At 42.0% G+C, this 14,923-nt stretch overlaps 1 protein-coding gene across 2 annotated transcripts in view; it reads left to right on the forward strand.

The window, feature by feature from the left end:
• The window catches only part of FRMD4B (FERM domain containing 4B), a 325,730-nt gene that overhangs the window by 105,862 nt on the left and 204,945 nt on the right, over window positions 1–14,923 (forward strand). The gene's annotated exons all lie outside the window — the stretch shown is intronic.

Genomic DNA, 14,923 nt, shown 5'->3' on the forward strand with positions numbered 1-14,923 from the left:
ATATTTAGAAGCCAGTAAGTTTGCTTGTTTTTTTAGCTCTAGAATAATCTTTCTAGGCCCCTGGAAAATGTGTAACTTCTAGACTTTGGTTAAAACAGTCTGGTTAAATTACATTTAAGGAAAAATATAATAATTAATAAATTAAAATAAATAGAAAACAGACACGAGTTCTTTTTTTCCCTTCAAAGCAAGAAATAACTTTAAAATCATCAAAGATGTATATGAATACAGGAAAATCTAAATGTCAAATGAATACTAGGGATTAAAATATGTGCCCTTCCTATGGAATTCTGCTTCAAAACCATTTAAAAATGTTAAATAATTCACCATCACTGATTATTAGGAAAATTCAAATCAAATCCCACAATAAGATACCATTTCACATCCATTAGGATGGCTAGTGGATAGATAGATAGATAGATAGATAGATAGATAGATAGATAGATAGATAGATAGATAGATAGTATAGATAGTGTGTATATGTATATATATATGTATGTATTTCTAATAAGTGTTGGTGAGGCTGGTCAGAAATTGGCGGGGGAAATGTAAAATGGTGCAGCCCCTGTGGAAAACAGTATGGTGATTCCTCAAAAAATTAAACTAGAATTACCATATGATCCAGCATTTCTACCCCTGGGTGTATACCTAAAAGCATTGTAAACAGAGACTTCTTGAACAGATATTTGTACACCAATGTTGATAGCATTATTCACAATAACCACTGGTAGAAACAAGCCAAACATCCATTGGTGAATTGGTAAAAAAATGTAGTACATACATACAATGGAATATTATTCAGGAATAAAAAGGAATGAAATTCTGACACATGGTACAATATAGAAGAACCTTGAAGGCTTCTGCTAAGTGAAATAAACCAGACACGATATGACAAATATTGTATGATTCCGTTTACATGAGATTGCTAGAGTTGTAAAATTCATAGAGACAGGAGGCAAAATGATGGTTGCCAGGGGGCTGGAGGGAAGCGGGAATGAGGAGTCACTGCTTAGAGGATACAGAGTGTCATTTAGTGATGACGAAAATGTTCTGGAGATGGATGGTGGTGATGATTGCCCAGCAACATAAACGTACTTAATGCCACAGAACTGTATGCTTAAAAATGGCTAGAAGGGCAAGTTTTATCCTATGTATGTTTTACCACAACTGTAAAAAACACTAAGAGGAAACATTTCCAAGGATTTCCAAATGAAAAAAAGTTAATAGCTAAAATATCACCCTGATAATTTTCAGATACAAATTTAAAAAAGTTAATAGCTAAAATATCACCCTGATACTTTATAGTCAGCCCAAATTTCTTCATTGTCTCATGGCCCAAAATGAAAGAACAATATTTTTAAAGGAAAAAAAAATTATTTTCCTTGTAAATGATGCTTCCTACTTCTGACTTGAGTAGTGCAAATTCAGAAACGCAAATTACTAGCCAACTGCCAGGCATTCTTTTAAGACTTTACATGTATTAACTCATTTAATCTTCAACAGAACTAGGACAGACTGTTATTTCCAGTTCAGAGATGAGGAAAGACATTGAGAACAGAGAGGTTATGTAACATGCCCAAGGTTACGCAGCTGGTGAGAGGTAGAGCTGGTTGTCAAACCCCAGAAATATGGCTCCAGAGCCCACAGCATGTTTTCCCATCTACTAACTATAAAGAGCTGTAGTATCAGGAGAGTTGTCTATAAACTGTGCAATCATTTCTAGAATTTCTACTGGATAGTTATACTTGAAAAACTTGAGCGTATTGATGCTCCACTAGCTTTTCTTCAGCAAAAGCTTGTGACTTAAAATATGTAAATATTTTATCTCCAACAGGAAATTATCCTTTACCATTTACCTGCCAATCTTGAAGGAGATGCAAGAGAATGCTATTCTAGGCTTTATCAGGGAAAAGCTCTGGAAAGGAAATCTCCATATTGGAAGAAAACATGACCTTATATTCTCTTATATTCTTTCCATCCCCCTAAGATTCATGTCTCCCAAAATGTTAGGCTAATTTTAAAATAATCACGTCTATGTTCAAATAAATTTAGGAAATGATGAATTAAAAGGAGTTAGAACTTCTTTACTGCAGGACTTCTTAGGGACTTAACATACTAATAAATATTGTGAATTGCCAAGAAAGGGAAATAATATGTATAATTGTACATTATATATTATGTAATGTACAATTGTTTCCCAGGGTTCTTCTACCACTACTTCTGCCATGGAAAATCATGAGCTGGGAGTGCTTCCTGGAACACTTTTGGGCATCTTGGACATACTAGGGATTTTCCAAATCTACCAGCAGGGGGCAGTTCCCTCCCATTTATATTCTGACAAACCTTAACCAAAACTTTATTTTCCCTCAGCAGACATGAGGCAGGCTGACATTTTCCAAGCAGACTCTGCTAAAGACTTTCAAGAGATGAAGAAAAGAAATAAGAAAAATAAGAAACCCAAGAAATAGTAATTCCTGAAGAAATAGCAAATCTGCCAAACTCTCCTGGGCCAGTATGGAATATAAGTTCTCAGCCATATTGCTTGCCTTTTCCCCCCGCTCCCATTTCTCACCCAGGTGACCCCTCTGTCCTCTTGACCCCCAAGAGCATCTGTGGACTTAGCTTCTCACAACTGAGGATAAATCCCATAGACCCTTGTGTTTTCACAGCTCAAATTATTTTCTACTTTAAATGTCCCAGGTCTGCACTGTGATCTTTTCTCTCAGTCCTGGTGGGCAGCTCTGAGGTATCTCTGTGGTGAGGAACAGATATGGCAGTTCCATGAACTTCTAGTCATGACTAAAGGTGCAGTAAATGGATCGCCTTCATGTCCCTTGCCAGGGCAGACATTATTAATCAGCAAAGCATGCTTTCTTTGTAGAACTCAGAACCAGTCTCACAGCCCTTCCTGACACTGGGTTCCAGGTAAGCATTATTACCAATGGGTCGCTGTTAATGTGAATGGGAGAATTCTCTCATCCAAGCCTGGGATATAAATTCCACCCACTTCTGGAAACTCCTGTGGTAACTCTCTCAGATGAATGTAATCTCCAGTAACCTCTACCCAACACATACACACACACACACACACACAGGTTTTTAAAAGCCTGTTTTAGAGCCACAATAATGAAAGTCTTTATTATAAGCCCATCGGAGCCTAATCCATACCTTACGTATAGAGCCCTGCACAAATACCACACCTTATTGGAAGACGAAGTTACATCCCAGTATGTTCCAGAGGCTCCAAACTTGGCCCATTCTGTTGTTTAACTTCTGATGGGTATTGATATCATGTGCTTATGCCCCATTTTGATTAGCATGTCCTTGGAGTTGCCTTTGTATGAGCTGCTCAGGAAATAGCCCGTGCTCTCTGTGGAACTTAAGCAACTGTCAGGCGTAAAAAGTCCTAACCTGAAATGGTAGGCTTTGAAGCTAGTTGTCATGCGACAGGTGGTTTTTTTTGTTTTTGTTTTTTTCTCTTTTTCTTTTCTTGTAATGCTGAAAGCTTATTTTAGCATTCAAGAATAAGAGGAGCAATACAGGGGCACCTGGGTGGCTCAGTCAGTTAAGCATCTGCCTTCAGCTCAGCTGTGATCCCAGGGTTCTGGGATCAAGCCCCACATGGAGCCCCACATGGAGCTCCCTGCTCAGCGGGGAGTCTGCTTGTCACTCTCCCTTGTCCCTCCCCCGCTCATGCACTCTCACTCTCTCTCTCTCAAGTAAATAAATAAAATCTTAAAAAAAAAAAAAAAGAGTACAGTGTAGAGAGTAGCTTGAACTCTGGGGTTAGATGGGCTTCCACTCTTTGCTACGTATTTAATTTCTTTAGAGCCTTTGGTGAGTTACTAAGTAACGCCTCCGAGCCTTCTGAAAAATAAGGGCAATAATAATACCTATCTTGTTGCAGTTCATTTATAAAATAAATGTTACTGTGTCTCTACTTTGTACCAAGGATAAGCAGCATTGGGTGGATTTAATGGAATGAGACATGTAATTAATTCACCTATCACCAAAACAATACTATTGTTACTCCTCTTTTAAAGTACTGGTGTTTCAGCAGGAGCCCTCATAAAAAGTGGGGGCAAAAGGAGGCCATGGCTCTTGAATTCCAAATCAATTAGACCCGAAATTTAGGTGGTAGACCAGCAGAGTCAGTATTTAATTTTTAAATTGTGCCCGTGGGGTGAACTTCCCCCAGCGGCCAGTGGGATGCGCTGTGGGAACAGAGTGACTACAGGAGTGCCCCGGGGGGGTTTTGGGGGACAAGGTCCTGCTTCCCCTCAGGGGAGTGGGGCTCAGCGTGGTGAGCAGCAAGTTCACCTTTGCCGCGAATTCTCTAGCTTCTGTTTCCTGTTAAATTTAACTCCATCCACATTCTAAGGACAGCAGAATTAATTCACATGTACTAGACGTCCTCGCTGACCTATTTGCTTTTGCAGTGAAAACGATGTGCTTGAGGAAGCATGAGGCGACAGCGACACTGATACATTGGGTAATTGTTAAGAAAGCATTATGGAAATACTATAAATGAGAAATTAACTGCTGAAGAGGGATGATAACACTGCGGGAAACAGCAAGACAAGGGAATCTTGGGAAGCACTAACACATCTGCCACCTTCCTATTGTTCGAAGTCCCAGTCTGGCCACAGTGGCCAGGTTCTAATTACCAAACAGTGAAGTTACAGTCGACAGCATCTATGACTTTTTTTTTTATATTGCTTTTATTTGGTTTGTGATTTTGAATCTCATGTTCATTCTTTTAGCCTTGCCTCTTGAAATCAGCCTCAGAAATCAACCCAGTCCACCTGAGCAAATTTCAAATCCATCTTTGGATATTCAAAAGAGCTGGGTTTTATTCCAAATATGAATTTCCATGTTAGGATTTAAGGTAGTCAACATGTCTTATATCAATTCATTTATCTTATAAAAATAATTCCGCTTCTGACATTTTGGTAAGAGAAATATTGTCATCTCGTTTAATATTTATTCTTGATTTTCAGTGAAGTCGAGGATTTTTTCTTCTATTTATTAGCCGTTTATATATCTGAAGAAAACTGCCTATTATCATCCTTCTTTTTCTATCAATTTGTTTATTACATTAATAGATCAAGAAGGAAATCATTGATTCGGGGGTGACAGACCAGAGTACAAATAATGGGTGTTAATAATACAATCCAGATCACAAAGCCATTGCAAACAATTGGAGAAGGTGAATTCTCAGCTCCTGCCTGATCTTTATAGTTAGGTGTTGTGTCTTGACGTCTCCCTCTTGGAGTCAATCTGGAGCTCACAGATGGCCAGTTTGTCTTTCTGAGGTGTGTATGATCTCTGTGAGCCCTGTGGCAGGTTGCAGAATGCTGGGAGAGAGAGTCTCTACAGTCCATGCAGAGCCCATAGAAGAGGTGGGTGGTGCTGCTTGACAGTTCTCTTCGAGAGAAGGCAGCAGGGGCATTTTTCTGTGAAGGAGCATGGCTCAGCCTAAGAAAGGGAGATGCATAATTCCTCCATCAGCCTGGGCATTGACTGAATTGTATTCATTTCTTTATCTTGCACTCTGGGCAAATGTTGGTTGGGATGATGGTAGAATAAGTTACCAGTGACTCTGTCTGCCAAAATATCATTCATGGGGCACCTGGGTGGCTCAGTCGGTTAAGCGTCTGCCTTCGGCTCAGGTTGTGATCCCGGGGTTCTGGGATCAAGCCCCATGTTGGGCTCCCTGCTCAGTGCGGAGTCTGCTTCTTCTCCCTTTGCTGCTCCCCCTGCTTGTGCTCTCTCTCTCTGTCAAATAAATAAATAAAATCTTACAAGAAAAATATCATTCAGGTAGTTGAGTCCCTTTACAGAGAAACATTTTGTGATATAAAAAAATTATGATATAATAACAAAAGTGCTTATTTATAAATGCAGTGAAGAGCAAGACCTGGTGTACCATAATTTCAAGCTAGTCAGGAGTGTGAACAATATTTGGGGATATAGGTAATCATGGTAATGTGATAGAAGAGTATCTGGGATTTCTATTGAGACTGAGTGACCTGCTAATATTTCTGTAGTTGGTTACTTATATTCATAACTGAAGGAATGCTGATTTTTAAGTAGAAGTGAGTGAAAACATTTTTAAAAGAGGTAATTTTTACACTTAGCCAAGTTCCATTCTTGAATTCCCTACAAGGATCCCCTGGGAGTCAGGGATTCCTGAGTGAAATCCCTTGGTCTCTGGCTGGGGGGTTGGGGGGGTGGGCAAGTGCTGACTACACAGGGGCATGGAGGAATTTTTTTGAGGCGATAGAACTGTTCAATCTTGATTGTGATGGTGGTTAAATTACTCAAAAAATGGGAATTTCACGCATGAAAATTAGAACTGAAAGAGAGGGAGGGAAGGAGGGAGGGAGGGAGAGAAATAAATGAAAAGAGAGAAAGAGGAGTTATGAGTTGCATATTGCTGCTAACAGAAGTAGTCCCTGTATAAATTCCTTTTGTATAGGAGCTGGGTTTCTTCCACAATTATCCAGTGCTTTCTGGAGAGTCAGTGTAGCAGCAGTGGTCAGGGAAAAAAGGACTCTGGATCAACTCTTCCCAGGTTTAAATGCCGGCCCTGCCAGTTAGTTGGTGGGACCTGGGCCAAGTCACATGACCTCTCTCTGTCTCTGTTTTTTTTTTTTTTTTTAAGATTTTATTTATTTGACAGAGAGAGATACAGCGAGAAAGGGAATACAAGCAGGGGGAGAGGGAGAGGGAGAAGCAGGCTTCCCACCGAGGAGGGAGCCCGATGCGGGGCTCGATCCCAGGACCCTGGGACCATGACCTGAGCCGAAGGCAGACGCTTAACGACTGAGCCACCCAGGCGCCCCTCTCTGTCTCCGTTTTATCATCTTAAAATGAAGATGGCAGTAACCGTGCCTACCTCATTTGATTATTTGGGGATTAAATGGGTTAATATATTTAAAGTTGATTATTAGAACAGTGCTTGGCATCTAGTAGGCACCATAATGTCATCTATAATTAGAAATGCTTGGGGAAGAAGCCAAGGTCATGATGAAGAGCTCAGTCAATGCCAGTGATTCCATCAGGTCAGGAGAAGTTAGTCATTAACAAAAAAGGAATGTGTTTGTGTGTCCGTAAGACACATCAACTTACTTGTTACTATTCTTCTAAATGCATTTAAAACTTTTTTTTTTTTTTGGCTCTGCCTACACCTCACTTCTCAGTTGTATCAACTCCCAACATCCTCTTCCTTTTCCAAATCACTTCCCCTGATGGACCACCTCACATGTGTGTTTCCAGAGGCCAAAGCCAGTGCCTTTTATGCAACGTTTGCTAATGAAAATCACACCCATAATAAAGGTGCCTGTAAAACTCTAGTGACTTAGCCATGAATACTTAGGGTGAGGTTATTCATTATGACTGATATTTAATATCATTCAGATAGCCTACAAAACTGTGTTGAATATTTACAACATGGCAAAATGTTCACCTGCCAAGTTTCCGACAGAATCCTGCTGGGATTTTAGTCCTGGGGTGTTTTACTAGTGGGAGCACAGTTTGTGAGCTTTCAAATCATCTGCAAGTGAAGAATTTATTGAAAATAGGTTTCTCTGCCATTTACCAGGCAACAGCCCATTTATCTGGAGAAAGAGAAACTGGGGAATCATGCAAATCTAAAATCATGAAATACTCCAAAAACTTCATTTAAAGTAATTTCAACCTTCCTCAGTAAACCTTAAAGGCAATTTTTTTTAAAGATTTTATTTATTTATTCATGAGAGAGAGAGAGAGAGAGAGGCAGAGGGAGAAGCGGGCTCCCCGCAGAGTGGGGAGCCCGATGCGGGACTCGATCCCAGGACCCCGGGATCATGACCTGAGCTGAAAGCAGACGCTTAACCATCTGAGCCACCCAGGCGCCCAACCTTAAAGGCAATTTATAAGGAGAGAGGACATATGGGATATCACAGCAACTTCTTTTTAATGTCAGTAAAAATATAGACAGTCCGTTCTCATTTTTTTGTGGTAGTTCTGTTGTATAAAGTTGCCATGAGCACTGAATTAGCAAATGTTGAACCAGCTCCTAAGGGAAATACAGGGTTAGGTTCTTGTGAATCTCTGGTCACAACATTCTCATTAACCAATTAATATATAACCTTGGTTTACTTGTGTTTCTGTTTCAAGGCACTTTATTGGCTGTATATTGTGGATCCATTAACATTGAACTCATGGTCAACAGAACTGTAACTCATGCCTGAATGAAACTTATCCAACACACAAATTTTCTCCATAAGGTACCTCGCAGTTTTCTTATTCTTAGGAACACTAACCAGCATCTCGGGGCTATGCTTTGGGACCATTTTAAACAGCAGAGTCACCAGCAAAAAACATAAAAAGGCTAAATACACTGTGCTAAAAAGACCATGACGAGGACACTTGTTTATGGCACATGCACTGAAATAAGAAGGCAGGGTGTCATCTTTGTTGACCTTAGCCGGGGCCTTGCTCAAGGGGCGACTCCCATGTTTTGCCCCCTGCCCCTGTCTGAGAATGACTTTAAATGCAGCACATGTTTGATTTCGGGTTTGCAAATAAATTTTAGCAAGTAGGTGAATTTGCAAATATGGAATCCATGAATAATGAGGATCAATTTATAAATAAGAAAAAGAACAAAAAAGAACCTATGTGGTCTGTCCCTCCATTCCTGAACAGCATTAGCTAAGTATAGAACTTCCATTGGATAAATGCCCAGTGAATCATATATATGTGCCAGAGCACAGCCCTCCCTGCCTCGAAACCCACTGATCTCTGCATCGGAGAGCTTGCAGAACTTGGTGAGGGGTCAGCAAACTCCAGCCTGTGGGCCAGATCCCTCATGCTGTCTGTTCTGGTATGGTCCCAAGCTAAGAAAGGGGTATGGTTTGGTTTGGTTTGGTTTCTAGTTTAAATGGATGGGGGGTGGGGGGGAATCAAAGGAAGACTATTTCATGACGCTTGAAAATTTTATGAAATTTAGATGTTGGCGTCCAAAGGTGATGTTTTATTGGAACACACCAATATGCACTGTCGATGACTGCTTTCCTATAATGCGGCAGAGATGCGCACTTGCCACAGAAACTATGTCATCCACAAAGCTGAAAATGTTTACTATCTGGTCCTTTATAGAAAAATTTAATGACCTGTGATCGAAAACATTGCTAGTGGCCACAATGTAGGGTCTTGCACAGGCGATTAAAAGTTCCGTGTGGCAGGAAAACTATCTAGCAGGGGAGGAGGTAAGTTTTAGGCAACAGAAAATAGGGCTTTTCCCTTCCTCAACCCCACATCTTCCTTTTCAGACAAGGTTAGGTTTCAAATTGCTATTAATTAAGTAACTGAAGAATTTACTTCACATGTTGAAGCAGATTAGAAACTATCAGGTTGTTCCTGTTAACAAATCCGTTTTAAACCAATTTAAATGCAACTGGAGGAAATGCATCAAGGAGAAGAAAAAATGAGTACACCGAAATTTTTGTGTTGGAATTATGCAGTGAAATTCCAGAAGCTTTGTTTCCTATCAATTAATAAAGTACAGGGGCACCTGGGTGGTTCAGTTTGTTGGGTGTCCAACTCTTGATTTCAGCTCAGGTCATGATCTCGGGGTTGGGATTGAGCACCGCATCAGGCTCCCTGCTCAGTGAGGAGTCTGCTTGGCCCTCTCCCTCCCGTCTGCTCCTCCCCCCGCTTGCGCATGCAGGCATGCACGCTCTCTTGCTCAAAAAAAAAAGGGGGGGTCCTCCTGGGTGGCTCTGTCGTTAAAACGTCTGCTTCGGCTCAGGTCATGATCTCAGGGTCCTGGGATCGAGCCCCGCGTCAGACTCCCTGCTCCGCGGGAAGCCTGCTTCTCCCTCTCCCACTCCCCATGCTTGTGTTCCCTCTCTCACTGTGTCTCTCTCTCTGTCAAATAAATAAATAAAATCTTTAAAGAAAAAAAGTACAGTTCATTTTATTTTGTCTGTATATGGAGTTTTAGCAGCTCAAAGTTGTCTTAGAGATCATTTAGACCAAGACTATCCAAGAGAATTTTCTGCATGGCTGGGCATGTCCTATATCTGCATTATCCAATATGGTAGCCACTAATTCATGTGGCTGTTGAGCATTTGAAATGTGGCTGGTAGGACTGAGGAACTGAATTTTTCATTTTTGTCCAGTTTTAATTAAGTCGAAATAGCCACATGCAGAACTATTATGTACCTTATGGAGTAGGTTGCATTTAGACTTAAGATGACAAACTGGCCTGCAGCCTTTCTTAAGTTTGCCTTGAATAGGGTTTTTAAATTTTTTTTTTTTTAAGATTTTATTTATTTGCGAGAGAGAGAATGAGAGACAGAGAGCATGAGAGGGAGGAGGGTCAGAGGGAGAAGCAGACTCCCTGCTGAGCAGGGAGCCCGATGTGGGACTCAATCCCGGGACTCCAGGATCATGACCTGAGCCGAAGGCAGTCGCTTAACCAACTGAGCCACCCAGGCTCCCGTGAATAGGGTTTTTAAAGAGTTTGGATTTGTTGCCAACATTTAAAGATTGTGGGATTTTATATAAAGACCCAAATTCTGGCTTCTTATGGGAAATTGATATATCTGGAGATACCAGGGATGCCCTTTCTGGACAAACTATGGGATCTCCAGTCCCCAGTGCTCCCTATTGCCTTATACTCAGCCTGCTGCATCATTTTCATTACCTGTTTGGTCTCCATTGACATTTGAATGTGCAATTGCTAATCTAATTCAACCCCCAAATTTTCACATGGGAAACTAAAGCCCAGAGATAGTAAGTACTTTACACAAAGTCATCTGGTAATTAACAGTAATTAATAGCCCAACTGGCTCACACAAAAATCCAGGTCCCTGGCCAGCACTCTTTCTACTCCAGAGCCTGACTGAAATCTCTGGGTGTGTATGGGCAGTGGGAGAGGCGGTACCACCTGGTACCTGGGTGTGTCTGAGCTGCACTCACAAGCCCTATTCTCCTCTACTTCCAGGCCATGGAGAGGTTGGACATCTGGGTGAGTGAGGTCTCTGCTTTCCTCCCATCTGGGCTGACTCAGTGACAGTCACAATGGGCAGTGAGGGCGTGGAAGGGATATAGGCCTGAACTTTCCCTGGCCATTTCCCTCCCCAACTTCCTGTCTCATTGTTTACCGTTGACATTTCCAAAGTTGTCAATGATGGCGCATCTGAGAACCCATTGTTGGCTGTTTATCCTCCCTGTATCTCTGCAGTTCCTCTGCTTATTTGGGTCCACCTTTCTTTTGGTAAAGGCCTTTTGACTTATCTCTGAAGTCCTAGTCAATTAAATCTTGGGACAAAACACTTAAACGTACAAAGAAAGCTTTTGAAATAGTCTTTCACAGAATGAGAGTTAAATTTTATTGGGCATGTCTCTGTTCTCTTGTCCTGTTCAGGTCAAGGCTAATTCAGAAAGAGGAGGTTTAGCTTAGTGTCTTTGGGAACATGCTCACCTGGACTTGAGTCCTTGCTCTGCGAGTTGCCAAATCAATGACCTTGGGGAAAAATCCCTTAACCTCCTGGGCCTGAATTTCCACAAATGTCAAAATACCTACTTCATAGGGCTGTGGGTGAGGAATAAATCTGATAATGAATGTAAAGTAGAAGAAACCATGGCGCCTGCGACATAACGAGTACTCCATAGATGGAAAGAATGGAGTGTTCATTTTTACCATGTCCCTTTCCATACATCTTACATTCTTCCTCTAGAGAGGGATCTGCCGTGTTAATCAGACCACACTGCTTCTGAAATCCTTCCCTGGGGTTACCTCGTTTATAAACTCAGCAGATCAATTACCTCGACCCATTTTAACCCCAAACATCTCTTCCTACAGTGCATTCTCCAAGTTCTGCTCTGTGTACTCTGCATGGAAACTTCCATTTACTACTTGATTCTTGACTTAAAAAGCCCTCTTCCCTCCTCTTTCCAAGTGTGGAGCTGGAGATGGTATTCCTGTACTTCTGCCATCTTGCATGCTGGGGAATGGGCACCTGAGATTCTTGCCTGCCCGGGATCCAGTTCCTCTTCTTCTCCTAAGAGAGCCCCACCCAATTAGCCTTTAGGCTTAGGTGAGGCTCCTCCCCCAGCCTTTTCTGCTATGAAGTTTGGACATGTGACTTAGGTCTGGCCAATCAGAGCCGGCAAAGAAGAACTGAATGACTCCTGTTGGCATTATTTTTGTTTGTTTGTTTGTTTCTACAATAATTTTTTTTCCTTTTTTTTTTTATTCTTATGTTAATCCCCATACATTACATCATTAGTTTTAGATGAAGTGTTCCATGATTCATTGTTTGTGCACAACACCCAGTGCTCCATGCAGAATGTGCCCTCCTCAGGCTAACCCATCCTCCCACCCCCCTCCCCTCTAGAACCCTGTTTGTTTTTCAGAGTCCATCGTCTCTCATGGTTCGTCTACCCCTCTGATTTCCCCCGCTTCATTCTTCCCCTCCCGCTACCTTCTTCTTCTTCTTTTTTTTTTTCTTAACATATATTGCATTATTTGTTTCAGAGGTACAGATCTGAGATTCAACAGTCTTGCACAATTCACAGCGCTTACCAGAGCACATACCCTCCCCAGTGTCCATCACCCAGTCACCCCATCCCTCCCACCCCACCCCCCACTCCAACAACCCTGTTTGATTCCTGCGATTAAGAATTCCTCATATCAGTGAGATCATATGATACATTGCTAAGCTAGCTGGATGTAAGCTTGCCCTACTAGCAGCCACCTGGGGCTCCCCTGGGAAGCCAGAGGGGGATCAACGCTAAGGAGAGAGAACTGAGAGACAGAGAGGGACAGAGTCCAGAGCATCCATGCCTGAAGGCAGATACCCTGGGCTTTGCAGATGTGAGAGCCAGTGAACTCCCCCACATTCATCTTTATTAGCTTTATCTGTGTTTCCTTTGATTGGTTTGGGTTGGAGTTCTCTGCAAATAAAAGAATTCTGCTTACACTCTGCCCTTCCTAAATTTCCCCCAAATCCATCTCCCAGTGTATTTCCAGTTACTATACATCCATTTGCTGGCTCTGAATGACCTCCTGTTTGCCACATGCATTTACCCCCCAGTGCACTTTGCTATCTGGGTGTACTTGAAATCAAGCGTATTAGCTTTCTGTTACTATGTGACTCATTACCACAAAGGTGGTGGTTTTAACAACACATACATATTATCTCACAGTTTCTGTGAATCAGGAGTCTAGACACAACTTCAGTGGGTCCTCCGCTCAGGGTCTCCCCAGGCTGGTATTAAGGTGTTGGCTGGGACTGTGAGCTCATCTGAAATTCAGGATCTCTTCCAAAATCACGGACTGTTGGCAGAATTCAGCTTATTACAGTTGGAGGACTGAGGCCCTCACCTCCTGGAGGGCACCTGCAGTTCCTTGCCATGTGCCCCCCACCAGCATGCCAATTTGTTTCTTCAAAGACACCAGAAAATTGCCTTTCTCTCCAATTTGCTAATAAGATAGAGTAATAACATCCAGTAACAACCCATCACCTTTGGCACGTAAGGTAGTCTAATGAACAGGGTGACAGCCCATCATCTTTTCCATATTCTCCCAGCTGAAAGCAAGTTTACAGGCCCTAGCCACACTTAAGGGAAGGAGATTACTTAGGGCATAACACCAGGGTGTGGAAATCATGGGGACACGTTAGAATTTTCCGTACCGCACCAACTTCACCTCCCACCAAATGATCTAAACCCAGTGTGGAGCAGTAAAATACACGGATGAGTCAAGTTGTTCTGCATGCATGTAGATTTTTCGTAAATATGTGTTATTAGTTATAATGTGTGGGTGTGCCTTTTAGGATTGAAAAAGATAGCTACAGGAGGCTGAAGACTGCCCCCCAAAGCTATCAGATCCTAACCCCTAGAATCTGTAAATGTCTTATATGGCAAAGACTTGGCAGCTGTGATGAAGTTGAGGTTCTTGAGATGGGGGGGATTACCCTAGATTCTCTGGGTGGGCCCGACATGCCATCACAGGCGTCCTTACAAGAGGAAGATGAGAGAGACACCTGGAGGAGAGAGCAATGTGAACAGAGGTGGAGGTTGGAGCGATGCGACCGCAAGTCAAGAAATGCTGGCAGGCACTGGAAGCTGGAGGATGCAAGAGCGGATTCTATCCTAGCCCCTCTGCAGGGAGTGTGGCCCAGCTCCCACCTTGATTCGAGGTCAGACAAACTAAATTTGCACTTCTGACTTCCTCAACTGTGAGAGAAGACATTTCTGCTGTATTAAGCTGCTCATTCTGTGGTAATTTGTTACCAGAGCCACAGGAAATGAGTATAATGGCCCTACTGACTAAGAATCAGTTTGCAGTTGAGTTTTTGGAGCCTAGAGACAATCTGGCCAAATTTCAGCCTAACTTTTAAAGGAATGCTTTTTCCCAGCAAGGTCCTTAGAGCACCTGCTTTGCATCTTTTGCGATGTTTATTTAGAAATGGGTTACTCAGAATCACCTGCTCATCGGTGCCCGTGATTCAGGGCAGACCACAAGTTTGGCCTCAAGCCAACTGGTGCCATTTGGTGGCCAAAGCAAAAAGTGGTCCCCCAATCTAACTTTCTAATCTTTCTTTCTTACTTTATTCAGTGAGGGGGTCTAATTTTCCCCTTGGGTAAGTGATTAATTCCACAGACACTAGCATCTTTTATCTGGTCTTTAATATGTCAACCAGATACCTTGAGTATTTCTTCATTCAGCAAACCTTTCTTGAGTCCTTGTGATGTGCCATGGAGGATGGAGATATAATAATGATCAAAAACACACAGTGTTTCCTGTTCTCAAAAAAACACAGCCTCATGAAAAGACAAAAATTAAATAGTCCCATGAATAAATGTGTAATTGCAGACTGAAGAAAAGAAACATGTTTTGAGGAGGTTGTTTAGCACAAGAATC

This window comes from Mirounga angustirostris, unplaced genomic scaffold (assembly GCF_029215605.1).
Source record: "Mirounga angustirostris isolate CCGP_5_RB_7025 unplaced genomic scaffold, mMirAng1.0.hap1 SCAF_1, whole genome shotgun sequence".
Taxonomy (NCBI): Eukaryota; Metazoa; Chordata; class Mammalia; order Carnivora; family Phocidae; genus Mirounga; species Mirounga angustirostris.